The sequence below is a fragment of the Protopterus annectens genome, chromosome 1.part0 (assembly GCF_019279795.1).
Source record: "Protopterus annectens isolate FY-2018-M chromosome 1.part0, PAN1.0, whole genome shotgun sequence".
In the NCBI taxonomy this organism is placed as follows: Eukaryota; Metazoa; Chordata; order Ceratodontiformes; family Protopteridae; genus Protopterus; species Protopterus annectens.
In genome coordinates, this window is record NC_056725.1 from 1,309,836,701 (window position 1) to 1,309,861,270 (window position 24,570).

The 24,570-nt window shown below is 40.6% G+C and overlaps 1 protein-coding gene across 1 annotated transcript in view; it reads left to right on the top strand.

Annotated features, from left to right (window-relative positions):
* The window catches only part of CBX7 (chromobox 7), a 683,982-nt gene that overhangs the window by 557,931 nt on the left and 101,481 nt on the right, over positions 1-24,570 (top strand). The window lies entirely within an intron of this gene.

Consider the following 24,570-nt stretch of genomic DNA (forward strand, 5'->3'; position numbering starts at 1 on the left):
CTGAATTTCTTGGCACATTTTACGAGGTTCCAAAGAGACTTGATCTTAGAACTCTCTGGAACACTTGCAGGACAGGTGGCTGACGAGGTACGGGACAAAGTTGCCTCACAGCTTGCTACCCTGAAATCGATCTCCAACTCATCCATGAGGTTGCTTTCACATGCAGCCGAAGGGGCGGCTAGAGCAGCGGGTTCAGGCATTATGAGGCATCATGACTGGATGCGCATTTGTGACCTCACAGATCCCTTCAAATCTTCTTTTCTGAATGCTGCCATCGAAGCATCTTCCCTTTTTGGTCCCAAAGTGAAGGACACGCTAGCCAGGTGCGAGCAGGATGGTAAGACCTTTTCTGCTGTAGGCATTCATTTTTCCAATCCTCAATGCTTCTTTTCCAGGAACCAGAGGAGTGGGAAGATGTGGCATAAAAAATCGGAGTCCTTTCCGTGCCGCACGTGATGATGATACCCCCAGAGGCAGAGGGGGTAACAACTCCGGAAGATGCCCCTATAGAGGCAGAGGAGGTCCATGTAACCAAGGCTCCAGAGACTCTTCTGGACAGTCTTACCAGCACTCCTGAAGAGATGCCTGATTGCTTGCCTCTGGAAGCAGTCGGGGATTATTTCTCTCTGCACCAAGCTGCCTGGCACTTCATTTCCACCAGTTGTTGGGTGCAGAGTATAATTACCAGAGGTTACACCATTGACCTTATTTCTTATCCAAAATTTCCAACATAACTTCCCGACATTCCACCCAGTCAGATGGAAGAACAGCTTCAGAAATAAAAAAGCTATGCCAAAAAAGAGTAATCCAACCAGTCCCACCTGACCAATGTGGATCCAGATTTTATGAAGATTCTTTTTGGTGCCAAAAAAAACAGGGGACTGGAGACCTATTCTGGATCTCTGCAGCTTGAACAAGTCTGTCACCCAAACCAAATTCCGGATGGTCACGGTTCAGTCCATCCTCCCTTTTCTGAGGGAGGGTGATTGGATGTGTTTGATAGATCACCGGGATGCGTATTGCCATATCAAAATGGACAAGCACTCCAGGAGTCTGCTTCACATCTGGCTAGGAGCCAATCATTATCAGTTTCATGCCCTGCCGTTCGGTCTCTCTACAGCCCCCAGAGTGTTCACAAAGTTCATGGCAGTGGTCACAGTTCACTTGAGACTGCAAGAATTCTGGGTGTTTCCATAGTTGGGCAATTGGCTCCTCACCGCCCCCATCAAGTGTCTTCTGGTAACAGCCCTACAATGCACACTTTCTCTGATGGAGATTTTGGAGATAACTGTGCACTGGGAGATGTCAAACCTGGTCCCTACCCAGCAGATAGAATTTATTGGAGCAGACTTCAACACCCAATCCTCTCTGGTGTCACGCCCAGCTCACAGACTCCAGAGATTGAGGCTTCAACTCCAGGTGATACTGTGTCAAAACAAAGTCTCAGTGAGAGAAGTTCTTCAGGCCCTAGGATCCATGGCAGCTTCAATCCCGATAGTGCCTCTCGCCAAGCTGCACATGTGAATTCTCCAATGGCTTTTTCTTTCTCAGTGGTTCACGAATCACCACCCTCTACATTTCCAGATCCAGATAGCCAACTCCTGCAAACAGGACCTTCTTTGGTGGATGAGGCCAGACACAGAACTTTGGAGTCGCCCTTTCCAGTCCCCTCAGCCCAAGGCCATTGTGACCATGGATGCTTCCCTGATCAGGTGTGTGTGTGTGTGTGTGTGTGTGTGGGGGGGCATTTCCAGGGAAAGATGGTCCAAGGCACATGGTCCACTTTGGAGGCCAACCTACATATCAGTGTTCTGGAACTGAGAGCAGTGCCATTGGCGTTACAGGCATTTCATCTGGTTCTTCTTTCTGGGACAATTGCAATTCAGTCAGGCAACATGTCAGTAGTCTGGTATATCAACAAGCAAGGAGGAACCAAGTCCTACCCCTTGTGTTGAGAGGCCATGAGGATTTGGCAGTAGGCAATAGCTTCCAACCGCTTTCTGATAGCAACACACATCCTGGGGAGTTCCAACGTGATTGTGGACAAATTGAGCAGATGTATTCTCCTGCCCCACGAGTGGTCCCTTAATCCCGATGTGGCGGCAAACATTTTCACCCATTGGGGCCAGCCGTGCTGCAACCTTTTCGCCTCTCCATCAAACAAGTGCAGCAGCTATTTTGCCCTATTTTCCCCCAAAGGGGGAGTCCCCGAGGGACGCTCTGATTCACGATTGGCCCATGGGACTTCTTTATGCTTATCCCCCCATTCCTCTGATCCCACAGTTCCTAAAGAAAGCTTATCGGTTGAAATGCAAAGTGATCCTCATAGCCCCTTTTTGGCCTCAACAAGTTTGGTTCCCCTTCCTTCGGCCCCATCTGGTATGCCTGCCGTGGGTTCTGGACCCTCTTCCCAGACCCTATTGCTCACCCCCAAGGGTTGAGCCATCTGAATCTGTCCAGTCTCAAGCTGACAGCTTGGTTTCTCCACTTCCGTTAATTGCCAGGCAGGCTGATCTCACCTTACCTGTTCGGGATATTATCCTGGTGTCTCATAAACCATCCACCAGACTGTATCAAGACAAATGGAAAAGGTTCTCTCTCTGGTCAAAGGATAACATGCTAGATTCGTATTCGTCTCCAGTCACTGCAGTTTTGCAATATTTGTCTAAGTTTTTTGAGGAGGGTGCTGCAGCCTCAACCATACGAGTACATCTGGCTGCAGTTTCGAATTACCATAATGGGCTGGACAGTACGCCTCTTATCTCACTACGTTAATGTAAAACCTTTTTCTCAAAGGAGTTTCACACATTAGGCCCCCTGTCAGACAGCCTATAGAGCCATGGAACCTCACGTTAGCTCTTCAGTCTTTGATTCAACCCCCCTTTGAACCTGCAGTGAAGTGTGACCTGAAATTTTTGACTTGGAAATCCTTGTTTTTGGTAGCCATTACGTCAGCCAAGCAGGTTTCGGAGCTACAGGCATTGTGCATCAAAAGACCCTATTTGGTCTTTCACAAGGACAGAGTATCACTCTGGACGAATCCATCTTTCCTCCCCAAGGTTGTTTCCGACTTCTCCATCAATCAGCCAGTTGACCTACCAGTGTTCTTTCTGAATTTCTCTAATAAAGGAGAGTATTGCCTACATTTCTTGGATGTGCACAGACAACTGAGATTTTATTTAGACAGAACCAAAATTATGCGCAAGTCTGACCAGCTTTTCATTTCTTTTTCTGGCCCTAGAATAGGAAATTCTGTATCCAAGGTTACTTTATTGAAATGGCTAAGGGACTGTATACATTTCTCCTACTCTTCCACAAAAGAACCTATGCCACTGGTTAAAGCCCATTCCACTAGATCTATGGCAACATCTGTAGCTTTCCACTCCAGGGCTTTTATGGATGACATTTACGCAGCAGCCACTTGGGCTAAACCCCACACTTTCATCAATCATTACAAATTGGAAGTGGTCTCCAGAGGGAGAGCTGCCTTTGGCTCAATGGTACTCAGGAGCGTTCTTCCATAGGGGCCGCCTATGTGTCTCAAGGTAGCTTGGGATTCTGTCCCATCAGCGATTAATGGAAAGAAGATTAACAACATCAGATAAAGAAGTTATGTCTCACCATAACGTTCCATCTGTGTTGTTCATCTTCTTTCATTCACCACTTCCCACACTCCTTCCCCCTCCAAAGGCTCCTGAGGGATACTTTGGGTCAAAGTGGTGTCTTAGGGCATTTGCACAGAATGGGCCTCTGCTTTCCTGGTCTATCATGGGCAAACTTGATCTGAGGTAACAGGGAGAAGGGCGTTGTGGGTAGAAGCTTAGATCAAGAGTTTTTGGCTGGCGTGAGCATGGTAATAGGCCAGCTCGGTTCCGAGGGTTCAGAACCGAACCCATCAGTGATGAATGAAAGAAGATGAACAACGCAGATGGAACGTTATGGTAAGACATAACTTTTTTTTCCATTTATTGGATGTACCCATTTATTGGATGCACAGACAATTACACTGAAGATCATAGGACCATAGAAGCTTACTTACAAACCTAGCCAATTACAAACCTGTTCCCAAGAATATCAAGGTTTTAAGCGGAGCTAAGTCAACAACTACTGCCCCTGTCCAGGAGGGACACAGGTGAAACTCCCAGGGTGAATTTGCGGTTTCCCATCCAATCACCCAAATTATGCTTAAATAGAGTCAGCAAGGGGCTCTGCTTCACCTGAATTGGAAGTTTGTTCCAGAGGAGAGGTAACCTCTGTGAGACGTATCTGTTTCTCCAGCAAGTCTTGTTAATGTCACATATGAGACTGAGTTCCCTAGACCGAGTGCATCTTATGCCATTTGATTTATGAAAGTGCAGTATTTTCATTAGGGCAGGATCTGAGATTGCTTTATATGCGAGGCAGAGGTCCCCATTGAGTAGTCTCTAAGACACAGAGTATAGTGACAGTGATTTCAATCTGTCGTATGACATATGCTGAAGGCCCTGAATTTTCTTAGTAAGAACCCTTTGCGGTCTTTCCAGTTGCTGCAGGTGCCTGGTAAGGTACATATCAAAGGTAGCATTGATCTCTGTTATTGGCCTGATGAGTAAGGAGTACAAGGGGGCTTATAACCTCTTTTGTTCAGGGTGTAGTGCCCTTACTTATGAGATGAGTGACGTAGAAAGTCTTTTTTACCATTGTGGAGACGTGGTATTCAAAGTAAAAGTTAATGTCTATCTGTGTGCCCAAATCTCTCACCAGCAATTGCGTGCTTAGGGTGGTGTTATTAATGTGGTAATTGCAGGGATGTCACCCTTGATGAACGGGATGATAATGCATTTTTTTGTATTGAGTTTTAGCCATGACTTTGGCACCAGTTGTTTGTCTGTGTAAGTCCCTCTTGTAGGATGTTGACATTGTTTGGGGACTCGATGACTGCACCCAGTTTGCAATCAACAGCAAACTTTGTCAGTCATAGGCCTTTTGTTTTAGCCTGTATATCTGAGTAGAGTCCAAACAATAGGGGTCCCAGCACAGATCCCTGTGGACCACCACTGGTTACAGTCTGCTGGAGGAGGTAGTCACCTATTTTGACTGTGTGCATTCTGTCTGTCAGACAGTTTGCAACCCACCTGACAATTTACAAGTTGATCTCCAGCTGGGTGAGTTTAGCAGTGATCAAAGAAGTCCACCAAGGTCAAGAGGCAGGATCTCTCTTTAATGAAGCTAAACTGGGTCAGGTCGAGCGTTTGGAGGTCTCCTATATCTTTGTTGATAAGGTCCAAGATTATTCTTTCCATAGCCTTGCAGATTAAGCTGGTCAGGCTTATGGGTCTGTAGTTCCAAGGGTCAGTGGAGGTGTCTCCTTTAAGTAACAGGATGACAGTTGCAGATGTTCTTCGTGTTTCACTGTTGCAGTCATCACACTTGGGTTATCAGCCTGCAGGTAGCCCTCAGTCGGCCCAAATACCAGAGTCTTGGTATTTCTGCGTTGGCTGCTGTCGCCTCTTACATGACGTCAGGGGTATAAAACATGCAGCTGACGCCATTACATCAGCTTTTCTGATTGTGCGGGAGTCCGAAGCAGAAGCAGCTCACAAGTACCGGTCAGCCGCTACCTGAAATTTCGCTGTTCGAGTTTCAGACCTGAAGTCTTCTCAAGCTAAGTACCCCATTGGGGATCCTTTTTTCTTGCTCTAACCGATGCCAGAAAAAGTTAACAATTGTCTTGCCTGTGGAAAGCAAATACCTCACATAGATTTTCACTCTTACTGTGTCACCTGTTTAGGCCTAGACCATGACGTTCCTTGCTGTAAGTTTTGTGCCCTGTTTAATGCCCGAACTATTCGTCCTTGGGCTATCTTTGTCGCTAAATTCTTTCGCTCTCCATATTCCGAAATGGCTTTGACAAGCCATCCGACTACTGATCTTCCGAAAAAACGTAAGGATAAAGACAGAGACAGACCGCATAGGCCGGTACTCAGTGAGGTGCCTTCGCAGCCCCTGATACCCGCTTCTACAGATTTGCAAGCCTCTGCTGAGACCCATTCGGAGTCTGGTATGCCACGAGATGCTTCTTCGACTATGGAACCTGCGGATTTCTCTACCTTGGATGGGTCTGGAGCCGCTGTGTAGGCACTGCCTTCTGAGGGTGTATTCCGAACTTCCAATGTTCGTATTAAACCGACTTCGTTTGTGACTAAAACTACTGAGTTTCTCAGGCCCAGAGTTTGCACTACGTCTAGAAAACTGACAACTAAAGCACATGCTCAAGCCCCCATGCCACATAAATGCTTAGAAAGGCTGAAGACCATATAAATTTAATTAGGGGAAGCCAGCCTTCCCCCATCTGTAAGACAAAGGATTGATTTTCCTTCTGATTCTACAGACCGTGAGTCCAATGGCTCTGATCCCTCTCATTACCAGGACATTCCCTTATCTACCTATGAGGATTCAGATGCTGAGGATTCCATTCCCTCTGCCTCCCCTCCAGATGACTTTTCTTTGGAGAAACCTTGCATACCTTAAGAGAGCATTTCCGCTGGGAATGCCAGGACTACCCACAGTCCAAAACGAGACTCAGAGAATTTTTAGACTTGCCTCAGCACAGGCCTCTAGCTATACCCCCTGTCCTGGGTATTGTAGATGATGTCTTCATGGAATCTAGTCTTACTCCTGATACTTTACCACCAGCTCCTATAATGCCTGACAGAGTACCTGACTCACACAAATTTCTTTTTAAGAATCCCACTGCAGATCCAGAGACCTTTTCCAGTGACCTAAAGGTATTAAGGCTGCTACAGCCAAAAACCTTACCCCTTTGGACAGGGATTCTAGAGCTTTAGACAGATGGGGTAAGAAGGTATATACCTCTGCAACTCTTGCCATAAGGGCTTCAAATTGCCAGTTTCACATGTTGAAGTACCAGCAACATATTATGGAACTAATTAATCAGAAAATGTTGCTGCTTCCAGATTGTGCAGAGAATAAAGATTCACAAGAGTCAAGGCATTCTGCAAACCAAGTTAGTAAACATACTTTGCAGTGTGGCTTTCATGCCTTAGAAGCATCTTGCAGGGCTGCTGTCACTGGGTTTGTACTGAGAAGGCATGGCTGACTGAAGGAACAAACCTTGCCAGACCATGTCAAAGGAAAATTACTAGATGCTCCATTAAACCAGGAACATTTGTTTGGCAAAAAAGCAGAAGTTCTTAAAAAGATGGAGGAAAAAGCTAAATCTATGCAAACTGTTAAAGATTTCTTACAGGTACAGCTACCTAGATTCAGTAGGCATTGGCCTTCAAAAAACTGTTCCTTTCCAGACCCTCTCAGGCCTTTTCAGTTTGAGCCCAGGACAAGCGAACCACCAAGACTAGAGTATCAGGGTATGCAGAGATCTAAGCGATGGAGTGCTCCCACCTCAAAAACAGGGAGTGGTAAGCCACCCCCTTATGGAATAAGTTCACAATGACTTGTCTATCATCTTTCCCAGACATGCCCGAGTACTGGCACCTCTAGGAGGAAAACTTGCCCTGAATGCAAAAAATGGGATGTCCATTATCCAGGACCAATGGGTCCTAAGCATTGTATCCCAGGGATACAGATTCTGTTTCCTTTCACTGCCAGCCCCAAGCAGGTTGCCAGACCTTACTTCAAACCAGTGGGCAGAGGCTCAAAAGCAAGTACTCTCTCTTCTCAGTATCAGGGCTTTTCAACCTGTTCCAATACAGCAAAGGGGACAGGGTTTCTATTCCAGACTGATGCCCAGAAAAGAGAGCTTATGGCACCCTATCCTGGATCTGTACATTCTCAACACCTCCTGGGTGGTCCCAAAATTCAAAATGCTTACACTTCTACAGCTGCTTCCTATGCTAGCCAAGGACTCCTGGCTAGTCACCCTAGACGTAAAAGAAGTTTATCGGCACATCCCCATAAGGGAATCTTGCATGAAAAATCTACGTTTCAGGGCAGGCTCTATGCATCAGTTCTCTGCATTTCCCTTTGACTTATCTACTCTGCCCAGGGAATTCACAAAGTGCCTGCCTCCAATCATTGCATACTGCAGGCAGAGAAATATTCAAATTTACCCATACTTGGACGATTGCCTGATTCAGGCGGACATTCAGAATTGCTACTTCAGCACCTGGCATTTGTTAAGAGAATTCTAAATTCTCTGGGGTACACCATCAACGAAAATAAATCACATCTGGTGCCCAGCCAACAGATTGCATTCCTGGGAGCAAGCTTGAGCACAACTTCTCAGATGGCATTCCTCAATCCAGAAAAGCAGGTTCATTTGACAAACTACTTCAAACTAATGGCCACAAAGACCCAGCTATCTGAAAAGTACTGCAAGCCCTAGGGTTCATTGCCTCATGCATTCTACTATTTCCATATGCAAGATTGCATATGAGGAAACTTTAATGGTACTTAAAAAGTCTCTGGTGTCAACACTCAGGATTTGGAAACACTGATTCCTATCATTCCTTCTCTAAGGCCAGAGTTCCTTTGGTGGGCAGAGGCTTGCAACCTCAACAAGGGACTTCCTTTCACTCAACCCCTCGCCGCCCAAATCCTGCCAACAGACACATCAGTCTATGCATGGGGGGGCTCACATGGCAAGCAAATGCATTCAAGGTAAATGGAGCCCAGGACAAATTCACCTGCACATCAATCAAAAAGAAATGTTTGCTGTACAGAATGCTCTGACAGCCTTCAAATACCTTATCCTTCCAGGACTACTCTTGATAAAGACAAACACCACATAACAAGCAGGGGGACCTCATTCCTACGCACTATGCAGGTTAGCCATGGCCCTGTGGAACACAGCCTTGAGCAACCAAGTGCACCTGCAACCTCAATTCCTGCCAGGCAAACAAAATTCACTGGCAGATGATTTAAGCAGAAATCTACTGGACCCACACAAGTGGAAACTGGAACCCAACTCATTCAAACGTCTAATCAACAGGTGGGGACCACCAGAGCTGGACCTCTGTGCTTCCCCCCAAAACCATCAATTGAGCAAATTTTTCACCAGAAATCCCCACAATCAAGCATGGCAAGTGGATGCCCAATCCTTTACATGGGAAAACCTCTCAAATTATGCCTTTCCCCCTCTGCCCCTACTCTCAAAAGTACTACTCAAGTTCAAGCAGGACAGACCAAGGGCAGTCCTTATTGCACCAGACTGGCCACGCCAGCACTGGTACCCAATCCTATGGAGTTTGAACAGCAGTGCCACCCTGCCACCTATATCAGGACCCCCTCCCTGCTGTACCAGCAGGAGGGACAGACTTTGCATCCTCAGCTGCAAACTATGAACCTTGCAGCCTGGCTTATTCCCTGAACACACCATCAGCAACCTTCAGCAAACAGGTGCTGGACGTCACCCTTAAGGCCAGAAGGCCTAGTACTAGGAAATCCTATTCAGAAAAATGGAAAAGATACTGTTCTTGGAGCCAGTCTCTAGGAAATGACACTGCCATGCACTCCTTACCTCTAATTATAGATTACCTAGCAGAGCTGCTCCACAAAGGCCTTTCCTTCTCATCAATTAAGATTCAGGCCTTGGCCTTCTCAGCTCATTACAATATGGAGCCATCTCTCTTTTCTCACCCTCTGATCCCACAGTTCCTGAGAGGAGCTAACTATTTAAGACCCCCGAGGAGAGCTCCCATCCCTGCCTGGGACCTTAACTTTGCACTAGAGAAGCTCACGCTTCCCCCTTTTGAACCTGCTGCTACAGCAGACTTAAAATTCCTCTCTTGGAAAACAGCCTTACTTCTAGCCATCACTTCAACAAGAAGAGTGTCTGAGCTACAGGCACTAATGACTGTGGAACCCTTCCTTATTTTCCAGGCTGACAGGGTCTCCATCAGGACTAACCCATCATTTATGCCCAAGGTGGTATCCAGTGGGGCTTTAAACCAATCCATCCATTTACCAACCTTTTTCCCTAATCCTCATAATAAAATAGGAGAGGATACTGCACTCCTTGGCTGTGCGCAGACAGCTCCAGTTCTACCTTGACAGGACTAGGCCTTTCAGAAAATCTGACCAGCTGCTAGTCAGCTTTGTTACAGGGGCAGAGGGCAAGGCCATTTCAAAGCAAACCATTTCCAAATGGATAGCACTTTGCATCCATTTCTGCTATGAACACCATGGAAAACCTACCCCACAAGGGATCAGAACTCATTCCACTAGGGCTACCTCAACTTCTACAGCATTTCTCAGGGGAGTCCCTACCAGGGACATCCTGGAAGCTGCAATCTGGAGTTCTGTACACTCCTTCACCAAGCATTACCACTTACCGAACTTTTCTAAATTCAGAGCTGGATTTGACTCCGCAGTCTTACAAGGCCTGTTAGCCAGCCCTAATTCTTCTTGACTGCCTCCACCCTTACTCAACTTTGGGAATCAACCCAAGTGTGATTACTGCAACAGTGAAACATGAAGAACATAGTACAGTTGTGTACACTTACCATAAATGTAGATGTTTGAGTGTATTCATTGTTGCAGTTCTGGCTATCCTCCCTCCGGCCCCCTGACTTTTTTCTAGACTTTCTACCTATCCTCTTTTTGGCCATTTCTTATGGCCATGGCATTTACGTTTTACTGGAGGTGTTCCACACCATGTAATTGCTTCCTATTTTGGGGGCTCCTGACATCTGGGGCAAGAAAAACTGATGTAATGGCGTCGGCTGCATGTTTTATACTCCTGACATCCTGACGTCATGGAAGAGGCAACAGCATCTGACACAGACATCCCAAGACCTTGGTATTCGGGCCGACTGAGGGCTACCTGCAGGCAGATAACCCAAGTGTGATGACTGCAACAGTGAATACACTCGAACATCTACATTTATGGTAAGTGTACACAACTGCACTTTTTCCATACAGCAGATACAAAACCAGTGCTTAGACTGTGGTTAAAAAGAGTACCCAGTGGTGCAGCTAGTTCCTGTTTTAATCCATTTAGAATGCAGTCTGAGATATTATCAGGTCCCATAGAGACTGTGTTTTTAGCTTTGGAGAGAGCATTTATGACCTGCTCCATGGAGATACTAGCTGGAGGGCAGGTGGTATGGATGCTTTGAGGGGTGTGTGGCGGGGACGGAGGGGAAAAGTTTTCACTGAATCTGTCAGCTAGCAGGTTGGCTATTTCTGTGGGTTCAATATATGCGGTGCAATTAACCAGTTCTGCACAGATCTGGCTTTTTCCTTTAAGGTTTCTGATGTAGCTAAAGAAGGCCTTATGGCTATCCTTAGTGAATGAGGCTAATTTGGATTCATAGCTAATTTTAGAATGCCTTATGAGGTGTCTTATTTGCTTGTTTAAGCTGAGGAGGGAATGCTTCCAATTCAGAGACCGTTCCTTCCTGTTCTTGGACAGCAGTTTCTTTCTCTTATTGTATAACCTGTTAATGGCAGATGTCCACCAGGCAGGCTTGTTCTTTCGTGAGGATCTTGTTTTGATCCTGTCAGGTACAGCTGAGTCAGTACATTTGTATAGATGCTTATGCAAGACATTGGTGTAAATCCCAGTATAAGTGTCCATGCAATCAGTGAGGGCAGGGGCTGTGAAGCTATTAATGCCATCACATATTAGGTTTAATAGGATTTGGAGAAGTTTTTTGGTGTAGCCGCTGCTAATGGGGAGGTCAGATGTTACTGCAACTTCTAATGAGACTGATTTATGATGAGACCTCACTAGGGAGGGCCGCACACATATGGGGTGATGCAATGATCACCCATGTTAGTGAGCACCAGATCCAGAATATTTGTGCTCCTTGTTGGGGTGTCCACCAACTGGTCCAGGGCTTTGGAGTTGATGAAGTCCAATAACCTTTGGGCAAGTGTGTTAGTGCATGTGCAGTTTACCCAATCTATGATTGGGTACTTAAAGTCTCTTAAAACCAGGGTGTTTGGTTATATCTTGATTCAAGTAGATCTAAGTATGCAGTGTGGGTATCCTGGTTCATGGAAGGAGTCCTATAACTGGCAATAACTTTGAGAAGAGTCTTACCTACAATCAATTGTACCTGGGATTAGTTCAAGGGAATCATTTTGTTTAACCAATCTAGAGGTGTGTTTATCTTTGAATATTGATACTTCACTCCTTTAGTTTTCGCACTTTCAGTTTGTGGTCTGAATGTGTGAAAGGCATTATAACCCAGTAAGGCTGGGATGCTTTCCATGGCCTTCTGCCTTCAGTGAACCAAATCTTTTAGGACATTGGATCTATTGTTTGTTTCATGACCAAGACCAAGATGGGATCAAGGTGTGTCAAAGGTTACCTTAGCTAGGGGACTGACTGTCTGTATCTTTCATGTTTATGAGCAGTAAGGTTTGGCTCTACCAAAACTACCAAAAGCACATTCAAAAAGATCTGTCTCCACTTCTTCAGCCTTCTTTTTTTAGGGTTTTAGTCGATGACATTTGTGCTGCTGCTACCTGGTTTAATGTTAAACCTTCATTTCCCATTACAAATTGGATTTGCTTTACAGAGATATGACGGCTTTCAGAGCTGCCATCCTGCAAAACATCCCTCCAGGAGACTAGACGTGGAACTAAGTAGTTAGGGACTCTGTCTCATCAGTTGGGTAATGGACAGAAAATACAACATCAGATATGAAAGTTGTGTACTTACCATAACCGTGGATTTGTGTTGTCTGTTTCCGTCCTTCTTCAGCATCCCTCTTAACATCTAATGCAAAGTCTTTCTTCCCTCGGCTTCTGATATGACTGCATGGCCTACCATTGATACAGCATTACATACTCTTGCAGCTCCAGTGCTGATTTTTCATTTGCTGTGTCATATAGTTCTCTGTTAATGCATATTTATAATGTATGTAATGTTTTTTTCTCTAGGATTTGATGATCCCTTTAACCAGACTACACATGAGGGAAATACAGCAGTTTCTCAAATCCATATGGATTAAACATCAGCAGCGTCGGTCTGTCCAAATTCCAGTGCTTCACTTAATCCGGAAAGAACTGTTATGGTGGGCGGACCAAACCTTACTGAATCCAGATCTTTCATTTTCCTCTCTAGCCCCCAGCAAGTATGGAAGCTTCAGACTTTGCCTCCGATACAGTATCCAAGGGAATCAAAGTACAAGGTCTTTGGGACCATCATGTCAGGAAAAACACATAAATATCAAAGAAATGATGGTCTTGATAAATGCATTAAATACCTTAAACCATTTATGGACTCCAAGTGCACTTCAAATAATCACAGACAATACTAATGTGGTGTGATATATTAACAAACAAGGGGGAAATAGGTCATACCCCCCTTTACAGACGAGCCACAATAGCCTGAGAACTTGCAACACAGCACATTTATCCTTTTAGACTACTTAAAATCCATCAGAACAGAACACTGTGGGAGAACATTGAGTAGATCCATGATAGACCCTCATAAATAGAATATACACCCTGAGGCCTTCTAGGAGGTTATTCACATGGGATATCCCCCAAATAAACAATTACTAGGCAGTTAGTAGGCTAGCTGGCCTTTGAATCCGTTTTAAGCCTTGCCGATTTCCCTTTTCAGAGATGAGAATCTACCCTTGTACCTATTGTCTGTGAGGTAAACACCTTAACCATTATGCCAACCCCCAAACCCAAAAATGGAGTGTGCTGGATTTGAAACCTGCCTCACCTGTACTTTGACCATGTATTCACTACACTTATACTTGGTGGTAGATCTGTTTGCTTCTCCTGTTAGCTCCAAATGCAGCAGGTTCCATTCGCAACAGACAACTGAAGACGTTCTGCACCAGAACACCTTGCAGAAAGGCCTGGAAGACAGATCTCTTTTCCTTCCCATTGATGGCATTGTCCCTGTATGCCTCCCCTGCTTTTGTGTAAAAAAACAAAGTTCTTTTAAAGATCAAATATAACTTTCGAAAAATCTTCTTGGTAACTCCTCTTTGGCACAGACAATACTGGTTCTGTCTTCTACTGAAAATGTCCAAGGGAAATTACCACAGTCTTCCTCATAGATGAATCTACTCATATAGAACAAGGGATTGCTAATCCACCTTAATGTAAAGAATATTCATTTGACTGCTTGGATCATAGAATTTTGATCCCTCTTGGGCAAAATTTTTCTGGGGAAGTGCATCCTGTATTGCCAAATGGAATAGATTTTCTAGTCAGTGCTGCAGGAAGAACCAGAGCCCAAATAAAGCAAAAGCACATTCAGTTCAGGCTTTTCTTCTTCTATAAAAATTCAAATTTGGTATAGTTATGCATGTTTGCCTTCAGCTCTCCATTTCTTAGTTTTTCCAAGTTAAACAATTTCTGAAATGGAATTTGCATATCAATCTACAAAGAAAATAGGCTGCTCCCCCCTGAGATCTTAACTGTGTTTTTGAAAAGTTGACTGTACCACCCTTTGAATAAGCCCATCAAACTGATTTGAAATTCTTGCCTTAAAGAACTGAGTTACTTACTGCTCTGATTTTGGCTAGGTTGAGTATCTGAGTTGCATGTTCTGATGGTGAATCAACCCCTTTTCATATTTCATGGAGAGAGGGTAGCATTAAGAGCTAATCCTTCCTTAATGCCAAAAGTAGCCTCAGAATTTACTTTCAATCAATGTATTCTTTCCTAAACCTAAAACAAATCCTTCATAGGCAAGTACTAGGCTAGCTGACCTTGCAGGCATTTTAAGCCTATCCAGTTTGCATTTTGGTGCTTGAATTAACCTATCCCATTTGGTGTTAGGCCTTTCTCCTATTCACTAACGGGGATCATACCCTAGAGAGTTTGAAGGGACCCATGCATGGGATAAAGCATTTAGGAGCTGCCTCTGTCCATTAGTAGTACAGGAGTAGCCCTGGAGTAAGTTTTCTGTTTCCCGTCCATAGATCCAAGTTGTGCTTGAATATGGAGAGGGGTGAGCTTTGTTTTATGCAGAAAGAGGGTCCGTTCCAAAGCAGTGGTATCCTCTATGAGATAAATCTGTCCCTTGAAACCATTCTGTTTATGTTACAGAAAAGATTTAGATTCGTAGACAGACTATTTCTGATGCCATTTGACTTGCATACTCTGGATGTCCACAAATAGCTCATATAGTACATTGACAGAACAAAAGACTTGAGTACTTTGGACCAGCTCTTCATTTCTTTTGATGTAAAGAAAAAAGAACAACCAGTGTAAAAGCAGACAATTTCTAAATGCTTATCTCATTCCATTCATTTTTGTTATTCCTGTCATGGCAAGACGCTACCTGAGAAAGCTAAAGGTCAGTCTTCCAGAGCTTTGGGTATTTCTAAGGCATTTTGCAAATGGGTAGACTCTATAAGTGTTTTAAAGGCAGTTATTGGGTCATCTGTACATACTTTCACCAGACATTACAAGATTGACTGTTTTTTCATAGCCAGAACAGGACTTACTAGATCAGTTCCACAGAAGCTCTTGAACACTGACTCTTAGTCATACTCCTCTCTAGCTAGATAGCTAGACTTTAGCATATATCCTGTATAACTATATGGCACTGCAACTTTTATCTAATGATCAACATAGTACAGTTGTTTAAGTAAACTTATAACATTAAATGTTCAAATAGATCACTGTTGCAGTACTGCTACCCTCCATCTGTGCACCCTTATCTGTTTCTGTTTTTCTTCCTTTCTGGTATATATTTTGGCCTGGTTGGGTTTCCCTTTCCCCAGTCCTACTTTTCCCCTAACACATAAATAACCAGATTGTCATCCTGGTTAGGTTGCTTGTATGTCTCTTCCTCCCCTTCATAGAGAGGCAAGAAAGCTCTGAATTTTGGTGCTGATTTTAGATCAGCATGCCCTTGAGCTTTCTCGATTGTAGGGTGCATGTAGATGTTGGCCAAAAGCTTTAGTATATTGGCCTGATATCTGATCTTTGGCAAGTTATGTTTCATATAGTTATATGCTACTGCAGCAGTGATCTTTTCAAACATCAGCTATTATGGTAAGTTTAATTACACATTTATACTTTGTCCCTAACTTCAGATAACCTAAGTTCATAGGCTGCTTTAGTAGTCCTAATATATACAGTTATGGATAAACAAATGCGTGGAGCTCCCAGCGGAACAAACACCTTACAGCCTCGAAAGAACGTAAAAATAAATCGATAAAAATTAGGCTGACAGGTGACCACAAAGGTTCAAACTGCTACGTACATAAATAAAATAAACGATGTATAGAGTTGCAAGCAAAAATAACTCTCTTTTCAAAACAGAATAAATTTATTTGGCGTACTCCAGGTAAGCACCTTCGCAAATGCTTCTTCAGACCGTTAAATTTCAAAGATACAATCAAACTTTTATATCAAACACTCACGTGATGAAATTACAAATCTATGCATAGCAATTAGATATTTAAAGAGACATCATAATAGCAGGTAGCTCTATATGCTCTTTATATACTTATATAAACTCTACATCGATCTGATGCAAAATAAATGCATACCTATCTAAAAGACAATACAAATATATAAAAAAATCATTTAAATTCATAACAATATCTAATAATAAACATATATAGGAACTAAAACAAAATGTGTAAAACCTTAAAACATCTGCCTGTTATGAAATGCTACCGTAACTTAAAAATACACAAGTTATGTCTAAGCTAATGGAACGCATTCATATAAACTAACCTAAAAATATTCACTAAAATATAACTTATTAAATATTCTCATATAGAACAATGGTCGCATCAAGATCAGCATATTTTTGCTATAGCCAACTAGTAGAGAACACTTTTCACTAGTCTAAAACGCTTCTCAAAGATAAGACTAGAAAATATACATGACAAAGCTTCAAATAAGACTGAATCTAGTAACCTGTATAAGCAAATACACTACAGGCTATAGTCAAAAGATATTTCTATGAAAAGCTTGTACTAGGTGCGCTACAAACTGTGATCTAAAAAGAATGTGAAATGTGAGTGAAAATATATACTAAACTCTCATAGCTTCTACAGGCGCTGTATCGCCCATGACATATTGACTAAAGTGTGGATGACCACATACTAAGTATAATACCTTTTATAAGATCTATACGAAGGGATAAATAAAGACTATTTTTAAATATTAGTACTCACATATAGTGGCTCAACAATGCTTGGAACACTAGGTATTACGTACGAGTTTGAAATATAACCTATAACATAAAAAATTCTGCAAAATTTTTAAGACTATTAAATAAGTGTAAATATTAGAGAATAAATCAGAACTAAATTCAAATAATTCAAATATTATGACACACACATGATCATATAACAAATATTATGACAATATCATGTGTCTGAAGCTTTGTTATATGATCATGATCATGTGTGTATATGATCATGTGTGTGTCATAATATTTGAATGTTTAATAAGTTATATTTTAGTGAAGATTTTTAGGTTAGTTTATATGAATGTGTTCCGTTAGCTTAGACATAACTTGTGTATTTTTAAGTTACGGTAGCATTTCATAACAGGCAAATGTTTTAAGGTTTTACACATTTTTAGTTCATATATATGTTTATTATTAGATATTATGAATTGAAATGATGTTTTATATATTTGTATTGTCTTTTAGATAGGTATGCATTTATTTTGCATAAGATCGATGTAGAGTTTATATAAGTATATAAAGAGCATATAGAGCTATCTGCTATTATGATGTCTCTTTAAATATCCAATTGATATGCATAGATTTGTAATTTCATCACGTGAGTGTTTGATATAAAAGTTTAATTGATTGTATCTTTGAAATTTAACGGTCTGAAGAAGCATTTGCGAAAGCGCTTACCTGAAGTACGCCAAATAAATTTATTCTGTTATTTTTGCTTGCAACTCTATACATCGTTTATTTTATTTATGTACGTAGCAGTTTGAACCTTTGTGGTCACCTGTCCGCCTATTTTTTATCGATTTCTAATATATACAGTGTTTACATTTTAGTCAATATTCTAACATTTTTCTTAATTTTTGGCTCCTTAGATCTGCTGTATACTTTAAGGAGTTCTTTCTTTTATTGTACAGATTTATATTGGTGGACCATAAAGTGCTAGAGTAAGTGAATATTTAAACTTCACCATAGAATTTGATGAGATTTGTTGATTTGAAATATTTTAATTCAGATATATTGGTATCATCAGATCAAGGTTCTCATTGTGAAGGTCATTAGTTTATGATCCAACTTAAATGGGGAAGGAGATACTAGGGGAATAATACAAGAAAAGGCTGTATTCTTAATGACCAAGTCAAGAAAATGTTGCCTTCTAGTGAGTTTAACAGTTCCAGTAAGATTATATTTATGGAATCTTAAGAAATTTTGGAGAATATCCAACATTTGAGGTGTAGGTGCTCCAATGCATTAATGGGAAGTTAGTCTCCCAAAATAATGAATTTTTTGTTTGTAGTGAGTTCATCAATTACATCGACAAAAGAACACCACGACCATTGAAAAAGGCTCTGCAAAAATTACTGTAATACCAGAATAAGCGCATTTGTCCCATTACCTACAGGACTTCGTCAGATAAAAATGCAAGCTAAAAAATCAGGCATTTTAATAGCCCTCCAAAAGTCATATGTTCACCTAACCTCAGTGATTTAAAGTGATATACTCTTAATAACAGAATTTAACCTAAGAAAAGATAAAACACTAGTAAACCCATTTAGTAAAATCATAAATATTCTCAAGTCATATAAAAATACATAAAATACATGAATATCAAAACTGTATATAAACATATTCTGTCCTATACATTGCTATTTACTAAATGCAGTTACAATGCCTAATACAATATAATAATAATGATAATAATAAAAATATATATGTGTGTGTGTGTGTGTGTGTGTGTGTGTGTATATATATATATATATATATATATATATATATATATATGTTGCTAAAGTCAGTGGGGCATAGTCACAAGAAACAATATGCTTTCTGGCATTTAGGAACTGTGAAAATTGTATAGCACTTGTTCAGAATACAAGTTCAGAAACAAGTTATGCAATAAACACAGTTCTAAAGTCAATGTTATCCAGATAATGCCTTTAATTTTAAGATACTTGCAATTGAAACAAGGTTATTTAAGCCTGGCCAGCAATAAATGTCAAGGGACAGTTGCAACATCAGCTCTCTCCTCTGAAGTTGTAATGACCAAGGCCCCCCTGTAATACTTATGGTTACTTTTTCTAAAAATAAAAATTTAGACTCATGCTCGAGATATTGAGCAATGTGTCTAAATAGTGCATTAGTTGTCCTTTGTTTTTTTAATATCATATATGTGTTTATAAGTCCGCTTCTTGAGCATGCACTCATTTTTTCCAGCATAAAAACTGGGGCAGTTTTGACAAAGGGCATTACCCCTTTACTAACACAACTGAGTTTTTCCTATACCTTCGCCCCTTGATTTCAAATTGGCCACAAACTTCTATAAATTTACAATAATTACAGTGACCACATTTTAACATATTATTAGATTTGGAACCCGTTGTAGGTCTCTCTAGCAAGTTCTTTATGTTGGCCCCTTTTCTGTACACTATTCTAGGCTTCTCCCCCATTTTCCTTCTTGTTTCTTTGTTGCCACTAAAATAAACCAATTTGTTTCTAAAATTCTTTTTATAATGTTACTTTCACTATTAAATTATAGTGATAAAAGAATTCCAGTATAGTGTACTAGTACTAGTGTCTTGCCTCAGAATTTACCAGGGACAAGTGGTGGCCCTCATTTTGGGGGCTAGATGTTAGCCATAGATTCAGGGCAACCTCTCTTTGGAAACATTGATTTTTATGAGGTTACACTCTTCAATAAAAAAGTTATCCGTGGTAACCATTCTTGCTGCCCTCACAAATTGATCCTTTACCACTGCTCTTTTTTGTGTTAAAGAGTGTCCACTAGTGTAGTGAAAATGTGTTGAAAAAGGTAGCCTTCATATATATTTGTGAATGATATGCTCTCTGTTTAGACTCCCTTTCAAATAACCCATCAAGATAGACAATACTGTCTTCATATATTTGTGGTATAAACTTAAACTATGTACTGTTGTTAATGTACTCTAAACAGCTGAACTCTTTCCTTGCCATCTTTCCATACAAAAAAAGAGGTCGTCCAGGTATCATAAATAGTTGGTAGGAGTCCATAAACTCTCTGTCAAAAAGAAACTTTGTTTCTCATTGTATCATGACAACTGCCAGCCCATTTTTTTGCAGGAAATAGTGCCCTTCATATATTATAAAATTATTCTTTAGTACCATTTCATGCAGTTGCTCATATAAAGTTACTTTTTGATTTTACACTTGCTTTTTTTTCTAATAATTCTCTAAACCATTCCAGGTCTGTTTCATGGGGAATAATAGTGTATAGGTCATTAATATCCACTGTAATAAGGGTATCTGTTTCATGGAACTTTTAACTGATTTATCTTACTGAGAAAATCCCAGGAATCCTTACACACCTGTACCTCATCCTTAAGGAGTCCCTTTAATTTCTCATCCAATTATTTTGCACATGCATGTGTAATGGATACTTTTGCATCCACTTTTGAATGTAGAGGAGGATTATCAAGTTGTTTATGTGTCTTAGGGACTCCGAAGATGGTAGGTATTGTAGGAGTTAACATGTTAAGATAATTAACTCTTCTATAGTAATCATACCCTCTATAAACAAGTCATTCAGTTGTATTCCAATTCTATTGTAAACCCCATTAAGTTCATTAATGGATACAGGCTCGTATGTATCCTGGCATAAAATACCATGCATTCAGTTATTGTAGTCACTGTTTTTCATAATTACTAAATCACGCCCCTTATCTGGTTTTATTACTCATATCTTTTGTCCTTAAACTTGTAAGGGCTGCTTCTCTTCCTTGGTGATGTTTTCTTTACAATAAATGTCACGATTACCTAGAATATTTTTTTTAAATCTATTTCACAAAGTTTCTCATAGAGTTGTATCAACTGGGGGTTGAAAGTACTAGATAACCATAGAGTGGACAAAACAAGAACCAGTTCATTAAACATTGTACTAAAATTAAGTTTCCTTGAGTATTGTTTTAGTTCAATAAGGGCATTAGGTATATTAGCTCTTTTAAATGATATGAAATTCATACCTTTAGCTAAAATGTCCACTGCTTTAGTGTCCATATCAAACGAAGAATAATTGTAGACTTTAAAGTCCTCCTCTTGGTTTATCAATTACATCCAGGAACATTACTTTATTATCAGGGGACACAGAAGGTGTGCTGTAACAGGCTAGAAACTGATCATTCATTTTGTTTGGGGTGATTTGAAGCTCAGCTTTGTTTGTGGGTCCTTGGGAATCTTTCTCAAGGTTATATGGTCTATAACAAATATTGAGGCATCACCACAGTAGCCATCGGGTCTAAAAGCACAAAAGGCACAAAACCCAGATATGGAGGGAGTGCTTTCTGAGCATAGAAACCATATTTGTCTAGTTACTCAGATATGTTTGTGTTGCAAATACAGGAGAGCCTCAAGGTTGGGCACTTTGTTGTTAAGGCTTTTGGTGATGAGCAGAGCCACCTTAATGTGTTCCTGTTTTGTATTTGATATATTAGTTATTTCGGGATGCCCATCAGCTGGACTGCGCCTAAAAAGGCACTATGGGAGCAGCAAAGGCTTTAGTCTATATGCAGAAGCCTTGGAACAAGAAATACAGACCATCCTTGACAAAGCAGCTAGGACTGTTGAGCATCTCATCCAATTGTTGACACATATAGCGTCCCCCTGAAATGACACTGTCTGTGTACCCAGTTGTAGAAGCTGATTATCTTTTTTTTTGTACTTAGGCATCATTTTTGGAGAAAGAAGGGTTTCATTCATGGTCAGAGTCTTGCTTGCATTTGTAACACGTAGAGTTCTGACATTTTCTCTGCATATCCATTAGGGTTTTGCTTATTAAGTTGTTAATGTCCATGTGCAGCAATACCGAGTTGCAGTCATATTTTGCCTTAAGGACCCTTTTTAAAACACCTTTATTAAATTATCACTTACAGCATAGGCACACATACATTAATAGAAAAGAAAAACCATATTAACAATTTTTCATTTGCATTCATTATACATTACCTATATGTTTTAAACATATATGCCCTACTAACTATCCCTTTTTAACAGCAACTTCTTTTCTAGATTCAACCAAAAACTACTAGAACAGGTTGTTCAGTTAAGACTGCCTTTTCCTTCTCTTTGCCTATACTCTGATATCAGTCCCTGGTAGAAAAAGCAGGCAGTAACCTGAACCAACTTCACAAAACGTATAGATGCTAATGAACCAAGCTCTTTAAAAGTTTATTAGCGTTTCTATAAATCCAATAACACTTTCATCCATACACTCCAGGAGTGTATGGACAAAAGTGTTACTGGATTTATAGAAACGCTAATAAACTTTTAAAGAGCTTGGTTCATTGGCCTCTGCGTTTTGTGAAGTTGGTGAAGTGTTTGACTTTTGCTCCACGTTTTTTAGGCTCTAACCTGAAGTCCAAACTTTTTCTTGGCCTTATTCCACTCTGTACCTTTCCTCATGTAGTTATTTGCTCCTAATACTTTGGTTTGTTTGCCATCTTCTCCCTTGCCTATTTTTAACCCCTACTTGCAGTCATCACCATTAGCAAAGTCTCCTTTCTCAAATCCTGTGCTGGCTAAGTTCGTAGAATGCTTTCTGCAGCTTTATGAATATAGTATTATGTATGGATGTTATTCTCCTCCTTAATGATCTGCATCCAAAATCCCATTCCCTGTTTACTTTTTGAACTGCATCTGTGTTTCATCATCATTCCTTTCCAATATGAATTATAGCCGTCAGGGTGAATTATGCTACTGGACAGCAACACAATATCTCTTTAAATCAGTTAATCTTAAACCATCTTGTTCTTTTGGGAGAATCAATTATCCCACTTAATTCTTGCCCTCTTCCCCTCCAAGATAATTTTTTTCTACTGCTTATTAATTGTTGCCCACAACTTCTCCTCTAATTGATAATGATATGCCCAACCTGTGTATAAAACTAAAGGGACTAAATACATCTTCACTGCTTGGATCTTATTATCCATATTCATAAACAATAGCTTCCAGTTTCTTATTTTATTATTTGTTTACTCTCTTCCTACATATCCATACCTGCCAGAAGTCTTGTAATCCATAGTCCTAAATACTTCATCTTATCATGTCCTCATAAGTATGGGTATTGCTGAACCAGTTCATGTGTTGCTATATAATTTATAGCTGTAAACTTTGTTTTAGCTTCATTCATTTTATATCCTAAAAAGACTTGAAATTCTCTCAAAATGTTCCAAGATGTCATTTTCTAGATTTATTAAGTATAAAATATTATTTGCAAATAAGGTGAAATTTTCTTGATTGCCATACCAAGTATATCCTTGTTCCTTATTTTATTTGCCAGTGGTTCAAAATATAAAGCAAGTAACAAAGGAGAAAGAGGACACCCCTACCTGGTTCCTGTTTTCGAACACAATGTATCAGAGAGGAACCATCCCACATTAATTCTTTCCCCAGATCATTCATACATCTTCCTAATTAGCTTTATTATTGGATGAGGGAATGCAAAAGCTTGCATTGCCTCACTGATAAAATTTCATCTTAATCTCTCAGATGTTTTTCTGCACAAGACTCACCAGGACCATCACTATTTTCTTACATTCTGCTTCCCCCTGGGTCATCATCGTTCTATTAATGTTGTCAAATGTTTGCCTCCCCAAGACAAAAACCACATTGATCCATACCTATCAATGTTAGCTAATATCTGGCATTGTTTTAGAATAGTATAGGCATAAACAGTTTGTAAGCATGGTTTAAAATTGAAATGGGTCTGTGTGAGCCTGGGTCTGTTGGCTCTTTACCCCTCTTTGTGTAATATATCCACCACGGCTTTCTTCTAAGAAGCTGGTGCTTCCCCTCCTTTTAAAATACTAACTTCCAAACTTCCACTGGAATACTGCCTGTTCCTGGAGACATCACTGCATATTGATTATACATTACCATTGTTATCTCATCTCTTCCTATCTTAACTATTTGCTGTTTAGCCTTATTTTCCTCTAACCTTGGCATAATTAAGTCTTTTATAAATATTTCCATTAGTGCTCTTTTTTGGTTTCCACATTCCCCTACTTTATATAATTTTTCATAAAATTTCAGAAATAGTAATACCTGTACAGGATCTCTTGTTATTTTTCTTGTCATATGCTCCCTAAGTTTGCCGACCACCCTTTCTATTTTCTGTTGCCTATGGCATTGTGCTAAACGTTTTTGTGTACTGGAGTTGTTAGCAAAAATAGTTGCTTAACAGCAATCTTTCTAAACTCATGCATATTATCCAATTACCCCTCATTTTCACTTTAGCACTCTACATTTGCTCTGTTCCTGTTCTGTGAGATTCCCCTTATTCTGCAATACTTTAACCTCTGTCAGCCCCTCTAAATAATTATTTTTACTTCTTAACCGTATTGCTTTCTCTTTCATTTCTACCCTGTTTTTAAACTCCATTTTCATTGTATCCCACTCACTAGCTATCCCTTCTGAAAAATGTCTCTCTTCCCTAATAGCTCTCAAATAATTTC